General features: G+C 35.7%; 1 protein-coding gene across 3 annotated transcripts in view; it reads left to right on the top strand.

Annotated features, from left to right (window-relative positions):
- Nucleotides 1–14,582, top strand: part of LOC150100211 (uncharacterized) — a 218,361-nt gene that overhangs the window by 196,806 nt on the left and 6,973 nt on the right. The window lies entirely within an intron of this gene.

The following is a 14,582-nucleotide window of genomic DNA, read 5'->3' on the forward strand; positions in this document are numbered from 1 at the left end:
TTGTCATTATCAAATTGCTGATATGCACACTCCAGGGGAATACATTATCAATACTACATGAAAAGGCATCGTTACTAACTTCCTATTAACAATTTTATTCCAAATTAATCTGCTATTTGTCAGGACACCAACATTATCAGAACTTATATTTTGGTCTTCTAAAGCAGAGGTCGGCAACCTTTTCAGACTTGCGAGCCACAAGCGTTTAATTAAGAGAAAATAGTGAGTGAAAAAAATACTTAAGTATTTATCTGGTAATTAGTTTACGGAATTAACAACGTATATAAAGTATATTAATATACTTTATATACGTTGTTAATTCCGTAAATTAATTACCAGTTATGTATGACCAACGTATAAGCCTTGCTACTAGAATTAAGTATTTATCATTTATCCATTCATCATTAAACCTTCTTCCTTCATCTGCAAGTTTTCTTGAACCCATTTTTGAAATTATTTTGAACAAATATATATCCTCTGAAAATAATAGTTGATGTTATTGAATTATATTAAAAGATGGGGTAGGGAGCACAACTGCAAAAGTGTGCCAAAATCTCTGTTGTCGTCAGATGAAGTCGCCTTCATTATCTCTACTCATTATGACTTACACGGTTGACTCGTGCCAAGTCGCATGGCGATATCACAAAGTATAGGTATAAAATTATTTTTAATTTATTGTTCATATTATAAAATGTATTATTTAAATAATTCAACATATGGGCCACATGCCATGTAAGCATGGCCAACCTTTTATGGGCTGCCAAAAATATATGTTTGGGCCACATGCAGGCCACCAGTTGCCGACCCCTGTTCTAAAGCACTTTTTTCTGTATCACTCCACCTAGATCTTGGTCTTCCTCTGGTTCTTTTTCCTACCATCCTGTAAATTTCTCTACAGGGTGTTTGTAAGATTTCTGCAAGCATACTTGAGAAAAAAGCTAAGAAAAATTGTAGAAGTGAATCTTGGAGGAGAACAAACTGGGTTCAGACAAACAGGTTGTCAGGATCAGAGTTCACTATGTATTACTCAACATAATATCTCATTTACATCATATGACTGTAGTGTTTTGAACAACTTTTCTCTTGGCACCTTGTCTTATGCCTTTTCCAGAATCTAAGCTAGAATTTAAATACTGACCCTTGTTATACTCCCAAGATTTCTGAACTGTTTGTCTTCAAATGAAAGTACTGTATAGATTCTCATTACTTGACTTTAAAAATTAAATTGTTAGGGTGCAAATTCTATTGCTGTAACTCTGTTTCCAGGCTGTACAGGATCCATCCCCCCCCCTCCACTACAGTTTGCAATGTTCAGTCAGTTTCATCCAAATTGGGCATATACAGTTGTTTTGTACATTGCTGAAGATTCCCTTAGAATATTCCTCAACAGGACTAAAAGCTACAACCTATAGGTTATATATTTTTCTACAGTTTGAATCTTTCAACAAGTTTTGAGTAGCCATTTCTAACTGTTTTACCTGCTTCTAAAAAAAAAAAACATACATGTGGATGAGTTTTATGACTTTTTTTTATGTGTCTGCAGTACTAGGCAAGGCAGGCATTGTTTTAATGCATGTTAGTGCACTTTACTGACATTGTCATTTTAATTGTTGAGAGTGCAAATTCATCTCTGAAATTCAAGCAATAAAGACAGCATAGATGTTTATTCTGAATTGCAGCCAACTCATGCTTTCGTGTTACTTTGTTTTCACTTTTTAAATGTGAAATGTCCTTTGTGAGATATTAATATACACTTTGGCACTCGGGTAGAACTTTGTTAGTAAAGACCTTGTTGCAGATATACCATATTTTCCGGTGTATAAGACGCTCCTATGTATAAGACGCACCCAAGAAATTTAATACGATTTTCTGGAAAAAACCTCACAGGCTACTTTGACTACATGTGTACAAATCATTTTTGTTGAAATGGCAATGCCATTTTGCCAATTTTCTTGCGCCCATTTCAAAACTTCGGTCTCTAGTTCTGGCCACTTCGCAATTTTTCCACGTTCTGCGTGCTTTTCATTACGCAAATTGTACAAAATCTCCTTCTGACCACTCCAAGTTCTAATCATTTTTTCTCTGTAGGCAGTGGTCCAAAATGTCTTTCAGCTTCCCTATTCCTGTGTTCTTCCACATATTTTACAACCTGCAATTTGTAACTTGAAGTATGTGAATGTCGCCTGTTTTTTGCCATCACTAAACTCTACGGGGAAATATCAAACTGAACACAAAATATCTCAACACGTCAACTCAATACTGATAAACATCGGTAACTGATTACTCGGATAAGATATTATGAAACTTGAATAGGGACTCCCCATTCTTAGCCAGTGACGTGCTAGAAGTCACGTGAAGGTCACGCATCAGTTTGATTGAATGACCTTCACGTGAACCACCTACAAAGATCTTGGAACATAAAAGGGAGTGCGTATGACAAGAGGAAACAATCTTTACCTTCATTATATAAGACGCACCCCATTTTTAAGACGAATTTTTAAGGTAAAAAAGTGCGTCTTATACACCGGAAAATATGGTATATCAGATGAGAATTCCCTCAAAAGGTTGTCTCATGCTATTGTGCTTAAAGTTGTGCATAGAATCACAAAAAAGCAGAACATAGTAATTTACCAACTAACAGATGTATTAGGAAATATTCGTGTTATTTTTAATGACATCACAATTTCATATTTGAAAAACATAAATTATGAATTCATTAAGTTTCTGATATTTTTGTGGATAAAACTAATGTCCTTGCAACACATTAAAAAAAAAAACTGTCAGAGATATAAGATTTTGAATACTCTTCATGTATGGGGCAACCTGTAAAGTAGCATTTCAAAAGCATTGTAAAGTATATAATGAAACGTATTAAAATTGCAACAAAAAAAAAAACCTGCTCTTACTATACAAAATTTTTCTACACTGTTATTAATTATTAGTCATGTTATGAAAAAAGTAGAATTAACCCTGATATCAGAATTGAAAATGGTCAATGAAAATGAAGATAGGATTATCAACATAAGAAAAAAAACTATCAGCAGAAAATTTGGAACTTGCAGATCAGTTAGGGAAGTACCTTTTAGGCAAAAATGAAGAACATTAAAATAGAGGTGATTTTGACAAATAATAAGTTATTATAATCAGCCAATTGTGGGCAGGAAAAAGAATATAACTGGAGCCATTCAACACTAAAAAAGATAAAGGTCTTGAATGGCAGGCATCAAGTAGTGTGGTATGAGCAAATTTCAAAATGGAGAACTGGACAGTAAGACTTATTTATATAATCTTGCCAAATGCTCCACCAGGGATGAAGTGGAGGAGTTTTTTGCATCATTAGAGAAGGCAGCAAGCATGAGAAAGAAACAAATGCTAGTACTTATTGGAGATATAAACACCAGAGCTGGAAATGAATACCAGAGATATAATGTTTTTGAAAAATTTGAAGAAAAGATCAAAGCTAATAATAATGGTAATTACCTGCAAGATTTTTGCTCAGAACATTAACTAGTCATTACTGATATACCATGTTCCAGTATAAAGATATGCACATGGAGAGAATGATCCTAAACCAGTAAAGGGATATCTTTACTGGTTTAGAATCCAAGCATATAGGAGGAAATGTGAAATAGGAAGTTATCACCATTTAGTTTGGAGCAGAATTAAAATGGATATTGTATTTAAAAGCAAAATATGTTGGAAAGTTCTAAAAAAAATCAAAGTTAAGCAGCTTTCAGAGGTGAACTTTAGCCTGAAAGCAAAGGTTGGTCGATTGGTGGAGCCTCTGCTACTAATGGCTCAGCAAAAAGTTAAGCAAGTTTGAGCATGGTTAGTAGTTGGAAGGGGTTATCGTTCGATGCTGTTGACACACTCTCCCTCGATGAGTCTTTGGATTCCCTGGAGGTGTCACATAATAATAATGATAATAATAATAATATACAAATATTATTCAAGAAAAATGAAAGGGTTCGAAAACAAGATCCAAACCTTGGTAACTCAGTGGCAAACTCTAAAGAAAACTGATTCACTCAGGGAGGCATGTTTGCTTACAAGGATAAAAAATTTTGAACTTCATAGAAGACTTGAAGTTCAACTGACAGTTCCAGAAAAGAAGAAAGGATATTAAAGCTGTAATCATGTAAGTCAGTAGTTGCCCTGAGAGAATACACAGAAAAATGTAAAAAAACTAAACTGTGTATAAGTGTAGATAAACACATATCTCAGAAGACCTTGATAAGGGGATTGAAGATGACTATCATAAAGGTGGCAAGATGTTCCAGAGGCTGTTGAAAAAGCTTAAAAATAGAAGAAAAAATACTGCAAAAGGATCATGTGATAAAGGAGACATAAAGATGGAGTGGGTTCAAGGCTCCATCAAAAAAAGAGTATGTTTGGAACACTGCTGAAAGTTAAGTCATTTTTTTTTATTTTAATTAATAAGTTGTTAAATTATTGTAGTATTTTTGTTTTATATGGCTGCGTGATAGTTTGAATTATTTAGATTTCAGAAAACTTGTATATTGTATTAAAGTGGATATTGTCAGTATGGCACCAATCTGGTAGAACAATGGTAGCCAAGATGTCTTTGTTGTTGGATGAGTTGAATATGTGAGATTTTGTTAATTGCAGTATATGTGAGATGTATTTGTCATGAAAGTTGGATTTGCAGAAGCAAAGTGAAACTAGTGAGTGAATGTGTAGTAAGTGTTTTGAGAATAAAACACATGCTAGCAGAGCAGAGCAGAGGATATTGACAGAAGTTCCAGAAATGTTAGTGTCAGCAATAATGTTGAATGTGCAGTGGTGGTGGAAGGTCAGAATAGCAAAATAAGAGGGAAAAAAAATAGTGAATTTACATGGAGCCCTTCACAGGAGACAAAGTGCAAGGTTGAACGATCAAGAGAAGAGAAAAAGCAAGATCTGCAAAGTAAAAAAACAAGAACACATGAATAAAGGAGAGAGAGAAAAGAAAAAGAGAAGATAAGAAGAAAATCTTTTGTGGTATTTCAGTGATAGGTGCCTTACTTAAAAGCATAAAAAAATCTTGTTTTCCTGTATGAAAATTCATAATATTAGTGGAGCTATCATGATGCAAAAGGTTCAAGTGAAAGAATTGATTGTTTTGACAGTCAAAAAAAAAAGATAAAAAATACTGTACAAGAGAAGATATGAAAGAGTTATTGGAAGCAGTGAAAAAGAAGTGTGAGAGCATGACGATTCTAAGTCTGCTGCCATGCCAAGCGAATTGAGGAGGGAAATGGCAAGTGAATCAGTGTGCAGATTGTGCAAAAGGATTGGTGTGGAATTTGTAGATTGGTGGACTAGAATTTGATGGATGGACTAATCTAATGCTGATTAGCTACACTTCAATGCGTTTGGAGTTATTAGAGAGCTTTGTTCACTGAGAATGTGGAAGTCCATAGTCATCATCATCGTCAGCAATTTCCTGATATATATCTTCAAGGGGTGTTCAGGATACTATGACAGCACTATATGATTAAGTTTACATTATTATTAATCACCTATCCACAATTTTCCTCCAAATTAGTCTATTACTTGTCAGCACTCTGATATTGTCATACCTAACAGTTTTTGCTTTCTAATATCTTCATTTTTAATATGATTCTGCCACTGATGCCATCTGTTCACTCTCCTAATTTTTCTCCGAACCCTCATATCTGTGATCGCTGGTCTTTGATCAGGTGCTTCATTTCTTACCCAGCTCTCAGATCCATAACTTTAAACTGGAAGAAGGTTTGAACACTGTCTTGTATACTGCTAATTGGTATTTTGGCTAATTCTCTCTTATTCCATATAAATTTATTCAGCTCGCTAACCACCATACCAGCTTTACTTATTCTGATATCTATTTCCAGATTTAACTTGCCATATTCACTAAAAAGTGTGCCTAAATAGCTGAAATATTTTACTTGTTCTATAGGTTCTCCATTCAGAATGCAGTTGATGTGTTCAATGTTTCTGCCAATTTTCATAGTTTTGGTCTTTTTATTGCTGATTTTCATGGCAAATTTGCTACAGATGTTATTTAATTTAGTTAGAGAATCCTAGACAGCACTAGATGTGTTTAGGAGTACATCATCATCATTTGCATAAAGCAAAGAGCTAAGTTTGACATCTCCAATTCTTATAACAAGCATAATGCCACTATCTTTCATAATATGATCTATATAGATGATGAATAAGAGTGGAGAAAATGTGCATTCTTGTCTTACCCCTGATTTTACATCAAACTATCTAACTGTATTTCCTTCAGTTCTAACTGCTGACTTACAACTTAAATATACAATGTACTGCTTTCTATAATGTTCTATATATAGAGTATATAAATGTTTTGAAAAGCTTTTCTAGCATATGACAACTAGGCATCTTGTCATATGCCTTTTCGAGGTATATGACAAGTTGCCCTGACAATTAAAGGGAATTTCTGAGAATTTCTCTGTGTGAATTAAAGTGAAAATCTGATCTTGACAACCTCTCTTTGGCCTGAAAACAGCTTATTCTTCTCCATGTTTCTCTTCCAAAATTTTTCTCAGTCTGTTTTCAAAGAATGCTTGCATAAATTTCACTTGGAACACTTAGTAGAGAAATACCTTTATAATTGTATTGTCACATTCAATTTTCGTTTCCTAATGGCAACTATGAGAGTTCTACTCCAATCATCTGGAATTTACCTTTCTGACTAGATTCTCTGAATTATGCAATGTAGCCACTGCAAAACTTAAGCATTTCTGGTCGAATATCATCTACTCCAGCTGCATTTCTACATTTCAAGTTTTTGATGGCTTTTTCTGGTTCAAGTATTGATATGTATTCCTCTTTGCATTCCCCTGAAAATGTTCAGCCATGGTTCTGTTACTGCTTGTTTCATTTAACAATATTTAAAAGTAATTACTCCAGACATCTAGGATGTGCTTATCTTTAGTTTTTATGTCACTTTTATCATCTTTGATTCCTTTTACAGTACTATCCTCCATTTCTAAGCTTTTTCAATAGCCTTCATATCATTTTGCCACTTTCTTGATATTTATTTTCTATATTCTTGCAGAAGTCTTCCCATGCCTTTTATTTAGCTATTTTTCCACATAGCTGAGCTATCTTACATTTTTCTCTGTATTCTTTTAGGGAATATGCTGACTTATTTGTTAAGAACTTTTGGTATGCTTTCTTCTTTTCCAGAACTGTTTAATTTCCTGTGTCTGCCATTGAAGATCTTATTTTTCTATCCTTACAGACAACTTCACCACATATTTCCCTAGCTGAATCAATCAATGTCTTCTCCTTCAGAGTTTGCAACTGTGACACCAAGGTTTGGTTTTTGTTTACCAACTGCTTCAGATTTTCTTCAATAATGTTTGTATGGTCGAGTCTACAGCTTACGTGTAAAAGTTGCTCAACTTTAATTCTTTTTAAAACTTTCTTACATACTGTTCTTTTCAATATAATATCCATTTTTATTCTGCTTAGCACTAAATAATGGTCACTTCCAATTTCAAATCCTCTGTACACTCATATCTTGAACCACCATGAAGATATCACTATCAACAATGACATAGTCAATGAGGCTTTTTATATTTCTTGTGTCTCTCTCAACGTGGCCTTGTGCACATCGTTATGTTGGAACATGGTGTTAGTAATGACTAGTCCATGTCCTGAACAAAAATCCAGCAAATACTTACCAGTCTTATTAGTTTTGCCCTTTTCTCAAAATTTTTCCCAAACGTTCCTAAGTGCCTGGTGGGATTCATTTCCTACTCTGCTGTTTAGAACTCCAGCAAGGACCACTTGTTCTATTTTCTCTATGTCAGCTGCCTGTTCTAATGACTTGAAAAATTCTTCTACTTCTTCCTTAGGAAAACTTTCTGCATGGGACCATAGATACAAATAAGTTTCATTGCCCTCATCACTCTACTTGAAACTGATTTCCAATCAAGAAGTTTATCTTCATGTTTGGTGTTGAATGCTATCACTACCCCTTCCTTTCCTTGATCATTATTACCTGAATATAACATTCTCGCTATACTTGCTATTTAGTAAGATCTCACCTGTTTTTGTCTTCTTTGTCTCAGTAATGTCAGTTATGTCCACATGGTACTTTTCCAGTTCTTCTTGTTCGATTTTCTTTCCATTAATACTCCTTATACTGATGGTTCCTGTCTTCAGTTCTCCTGACATTAAATTTATTCTGCTTTTTCTTCTAGATTGGAGCTTGTTCCAGTAGCTGACTTTTCACTGTTCACCCTGGTTCCCTGGCAAAAACAGTGATGACCTTGTTTAACCAGACAATATCCTATCATATGCATCACTATCAACACTAACATCGTAAATAAAGATTTCTCTTGTTTTGTGTTTTGTTTCTCTATGTGAATTTATGCACATTTTTATGTTAGAACATGGTATTCGAGCCACTGAAAGTTTCATTGTCTAATTTACCATGAAATTTGAAATTTGCCACATTACCCTACTTGAAATAGACTCCTATTCAAGAAGTTTATCATGTGTTGTGCTGAATACTATAGCTACTTTCTCTGATCTGAAGTGCCTGAAAAAATCATCTGATAGTTATTATGTAGAAATGTCTCAGTTATTTCATCTTCTTCTTTGTCTCAGAAACACAATTACACTGCAGTATTTCAATTCTTCTTTTTGCTAGATCCATCTCTTTTCTGTTGGTGTCTATCTTCAATTTTGTTTAAATTATTCTAGGTATATGGCAGCATACTTGGCTGAGTGGATAATGTGTCCACTTTCCATTAACATGCTATGGGTTTGAATCTCACACTAAACATAGAAGTTTTCAGATTCCATAGTGGGCATGGATGTTTTTGAATATCTTGGAGATGAAAGGTGGAAGATGAATTTCATTGGCCAGTGTTGGACCACTATCCTGTTTATTGGAGACCTGAAGTGGCTTGAAAGAGTTCAATATTTGGTTTAGAGCAGGACCTCTAGATTATGCAAAAAAAAAAATATATATATATATATATATTATAGCTTCTATTCGCTCAGCTTGTAGACATTTTAAAAAATAATTATACTGACTAGGAACATCGAGAAAGGTATGATAAAAACTTTAATAAAACATGACTAGTTTCATCGGAACGCTGACTTCTTCAGATTTTTTAACTTGCTATTTTTTCCAGTTTTTTGTAATTATTTATACACCTGAAGAAGTCGGCATTCTGACAAAACTAGTTGTGTTTTTATTAAAGTTTTTATCATACCTTTCTCGGTGTTCCTAGTCAGTATAATTATTTTTTAATAAAAAGATATATATATAGCTAAAGTACAAATTTAAATCTCATAGCCTGTCCTAATGGTTTTAATGTACTTTATGTTTACAACCTTCCTTGAACAGGAGTCACATTTAAAAAAAAAAAAAAATGTGGCAGATGATTTTCACTGTATGGTGGGAGATCACTACCTGCCTATTAGAAGCCTGTAATGACTTGAAAAGAAAAAAAAGTTGCACATTTGGTGTGTAAGTGTTTTCAGATTATCTAATGCTTAGTTTACTGTACTCTAAAGTTTACGATATTCATAGATGGGATACACATTTAAAAAAAATTACTTCACTATTCATTATAGTTTCTTGATGAAAACAGAACAGCAAGGATTTTTATATAACTAACAGTTTCTCAATCAGCAAGCATATCTGATTCTGTTGTATCATGATAATGTATATGGCATTTTAGTCAATATAGAATACAGTTTAGTCCGCTAAGTCCAAAAATGTCAGCCTGTCCTCATTTGTTCAGTAATATCCATGTGGATAGATATCTAGTGATGGGACATCCTTACCCTAATAATTAGAGGGAATCTCACACATTACTTGTAAGGAATGCAAAGAATTTGCTGGGCATTTCTGACTGTGTGCAATCTTCACCTTTCTGTCATGTAGGTTCAACTTTTAATTATTATTATTATTATTATTATTATTATTATTACGGGTATCTCCATGGAGTCAGTAGACTCATCGCGGGAGACCCAAACTAGCAAAACAATATCTGTCATATCTCTTCTTGAATTCATTTACAGACGAAGAGCTCACAACTAAGTCAGGCAATGAATTCCACTCATTCACCACCCTCCAGGCAAAAAACCTTGTTCTGACACCTTTGTTAACCACACTCTTCTTTAATTTCCAGAGATGACCTCTTGTTCTTCCATCACATTCACACAGCTGAAACATTTCCCCTGCATCAATCCTATAAAAACCTTTTAGTAATTTGAATGTTTCTATCATATCCCCTCTTCTTCGCCTATCAACCAATCTCTGCAATCCACAAGCTCTCAATCTATCAATGTAGGGAGCATTTTTTATATCACTCACCAACTTGGTCACTCTTCTCTGAACCCTCTCCACAGCCTCCTCATCTCCAAGGAATCCAGGTGACCAGACCTGAGCACAGTAATCCAAATGTGGAAGTATCAATGCTTTATAAAGGGGAATAATAACCTCTTTATCTCTGGATGTCAGTGTGTTCCTCAACAACCAAGTAATCCTATGTGCAATCTTGGACACCTTAGCAATGTGTCCTCTGAACTTCATCTCCCTATCTACCAATACCCCTAAGTCCCTAGCCTCATCAATCTCTTGGAGTACCTTTCCATCGATGTAGTACACAGCTGGTAATCTTTTAATCCCAAAATGCATGACTTTACACTTTTCCACATTGAACTGACATCCATTTTCTTTTGCCCATTTTACCAGCTTATTTAAATCCTCCTGCAAACTTTCAACATCAGCTTGATTTTTTATTGCACTACACAACTTTGCATCATCAGCAAACAACTGAATATCTCCCTTTAAGCCGTTTCCTATATCATTTATATACAAATTAAACAACATTGGCCCAAGCACAGAGCCCTGAGGCACACCACTGGTCACCTGCCTCATTCTGGACTCGGCTCCTCCATACACCACCTTATGGTATCTCTCCCTGAGCCATTCTCCTATCCATATCACCAATTTAATATCCATTCCCATCTGCTCCAATTTGCGTAACAGTGTTCTATGGGGTATCCTGTCAAAAGCCTTAGCAAAATCCAGAAGTACCACTGTGTAGCCAGTTCCTTTGTCCAACTCAGATGTTATTCTATTATGAATAGTTAATAGATTGCTAAGGCAGGATCTACCTTTAACAAAACCATGTTGGCCTCTATAGAGTATCATATCCTGATCCACCCATTCTTGAATTTTGTCTTTAACCAACTTTTCCAATACTTTTACCACTACTCCTGAGATGGTGATTGGTCTGTAATTCAATACCGCAGTTTTAGAGCCACCCTTATGCAAAGGAACCACTTTGCCTAACTTCCACTCCCTAGGGACCATACCAGAGTTCAAACTTAAGTTAAATATCCAGGTGAGAGGGGTTGACAATTCATTTGCACATTCACGCAACACCCGAGCTGATATTCCATCTAAGCCTACCGCAGTGTTTGCATTTAAGTTTTGCAATATATTTAATACCTCTGATTCTTTAGCTTCAATTCTCACATTAGGTATTGCTGTAGGTATAGAGATATCCTCACTTGGGTGATAGACTTTTGAAAAGTGATCACTCAGTAACTCGACTATTACATCTGATTTTGTCACCTCAATACCATCAGCACCCACTAAGGTTATCCTTCCGAAGTCATTCTTCCTCTTACTTGCCACATAGCGGAAGAACTCTTTGGGATTACCCTTGATCTCTTTGGCTAAGGTCTTCTCATAATCTGATTTAGCTTTTCTTACTATGCTGGTAACTTTCCTAGCTTGAGCCTTGTACTGCTCATGGGTGTCCTGATCGCCTTTCTCCTTGTAAATTCTCCATAACATTTTCTTTTTTTGCAGTTCAAGCTTGATACTACTGCTCATCCATCTAATGCCTGCCTTGTTTGACCTCCTAACCATGGGGACACAATCTGATATTGCTTTCCTCAGATACCCGCTGATTTTATCCCAAGCACTGCTAACATCTTTCCCTTGCAATATGTTCTGCCATGGGATGGCTGCAAGCTCACTCCGAAGCTTGTTATAATTGCCTAACCTGTAGTTCCGTACATACCCCTTCTTAATAGAAAAATCCACAGATTTTGCAACCTCCCAAGTCAATACCACATGATCGCTTTCACCAACTGGAGGTAACGAGGACACCTTACTTATGCATATAACCTCTGAACCAATAACCAGGTCCAACACTCTCACACCACGTGTCCCTTCAGTTACGTGCTGTTTCAAGTAATTATCTCGTAGAAGATGTATGAATTCCATTTCCTTTTTGCTACGTGATATTTCCTCCTTCCAATTGATATCACCGTAATTAAAATTCCCCATAATAATCACCAAGCCTTCACTCATTGCACTAAGTTGCTGATGCATGAATTCAATATCTCCCCCCGTACTCCCTGGCCTATAGCAGCATTCAACTGTATATTTGGTTGCGTTGGTCGCTATTTCGCACCAGACTGCCTCAAATGAACTCTTATTCACATGTCTATCATCATGATATACTACTTTCTTTGGCTGCAACACATCAGCTATCATCAACAGTACTCCTCCCCCTGTTCTATCTTCTCTATCCTCCCTGAAAATAGTGTACCCATCACATTCAATTCCAGTGACCACATCTTCTGCTGACAGCCAAGTTTCACTAATGCCTACAACTTTTGGTGAGGTTTCACTGACTAATGCCAAAAATTCTTCTCTCTTATTTCGAATGCTTCTAGCATTGGTATACAAAAATTGCAGATTCCCTCTAGATCTTGTACCGGCTGTAGAACTGATATATAAGTCATTAACTACCGTAGTCCTATGCCGATTTTTATCCCCTCTCTTCTGCAATTTATTCAGCCTATAAGGATCAATAAATACACAATCAGTGCTAAAGTTTCTCTCTCTTACACTCAACCTTTTCAATATTAGTTTCCCTGCCCAATAACTTCAACCTGTTCAGAAAACAATAACTTCTTCAATCGCTTATGTCCTTCCATGTTAAGATGCAGTCCATCTCTAGCATACAACTGCCTTTTTCCTTCAAACACACTCCAAACATCAACAAACTCCAGACCTCTTTTTCTGCACATTCTTGCAATCATATCATTCATTATCATTGCTCGTCTACTTAACTCGTAATTGTCAAAACGAGGCAGCACACACACTATTCTCCCATTGACACTTTTCCTCTTCACAATATCTAATAATGTTCTTAAATCTTTTCCTACCCGATTTATACTACCTCTCAGGTCATTCGTACCCACCATAACTATCATCTTGTCTGCTTCATGCCCTCTCTTTATTGCTAAAGCCACTCTTTCTATTGTCCCATCAGCCAAGCACTCCTCATGCATACCACTCTCCATACCCTTAATCATAGAATCACCATATATTTTACTACTCTTAACTTCATTCAAGTCCACACTCATGGACTCATTCTCTACACTATTCAGCATGACTCTCCCAGCTTCATTACTCAACTCTCTATTACTTACCCCCCCACTCTCACTACATCTCATTTCTTCTAGGCCACTTGTGGTTTTATTATATTGACTCACAATCACTCCCATACTATTTATTACTGAATCATTCACCAAAGACTCACCCATATGTAATCCTGTTCTAGTTACTTCAGCTAAAGTAATCTCTATAGTCCTAATTTCTCTGTTTAACACATTAAACTCCGCTTTAACTTCCAGTATCTCCTTACCAATCACTTCCACTTCCTCATGAAGAAGATGAAGGTCATTTTTCATTTTCATAAACTCCCGCCGAAGTTCTTCCGCTACGGTCCCGATGTCAGCTTCCATTCCTAAACGCTCCAGCCTATCCCGACACTTCTCACATACGTCGACATTTTCGTTCTTTTCATTTTGCCAGACCGACCACAGATCCTTCACATTTTTCGGTGCATACATATAGCAGTTTCCGCAACGCATCCATTGCGAAAAATCCAACGCTGAGCCGGCCTTTCTTGTAGTAGTAGAAGTCCTGCGCGCCGCTGACGTACGTTTCTTGTTGGACGCCATCTTTACACGTTGATATAGTGAAACAAACGGCAGTGAAAACACAATATATACAACACAGTTCTAAACAATAATACCACTGAAGGACACTTGTTTCTAACCGATACACAATTGCAGCACAATTTGTGACCAAGCATCCCAACATAGTTTTTATTATTATTATTTTTTTTTTTTTTTAATATTTGATTTGTATTTCTGGTTATTTGCACTGAGCTGTTAATTCACTTATTATTTAATAAGTGAATTAACAGCTATAAATAAATATAATAGATAAATAAATAAATCTAAGGCTAAAACTTTTATCCAGAAAATTTCAGTGCTTTCTTTAAATTAAATAGCATAGTTACATAGTTAAATTTGCTCACTTGGTTGACTGTGAATAGCATCTTTATTCTCCAACCAATAGGTTGTGGGTATTTTTAAGTGGAGGATTTTCATTGCGGGGTGCTTAAGGGTCAAAGCTGTATAACTGAGAGGAGACCTCCACATAGCCTTTAAAGGAATGCGGAGAACCGACCAGGGCTTCTGACCTAATGTCCAATCCTCACCTTCTC

Source organism: Typopeltis vanoorti, chromosome 13 (assembly GCF_054136105.1).
Source record: "Typopeltis vanoorti isolate ZY-2024b chromosome 13, IOZ_Tvanoo_1.0, whole genome shotgun sequence".
NCBI lineage: Eukaryota > Metazoa > Arthropoda > Arachnida > Uropygi > Thelyphonidae > Typopeltis > Typopeltis vanoorti.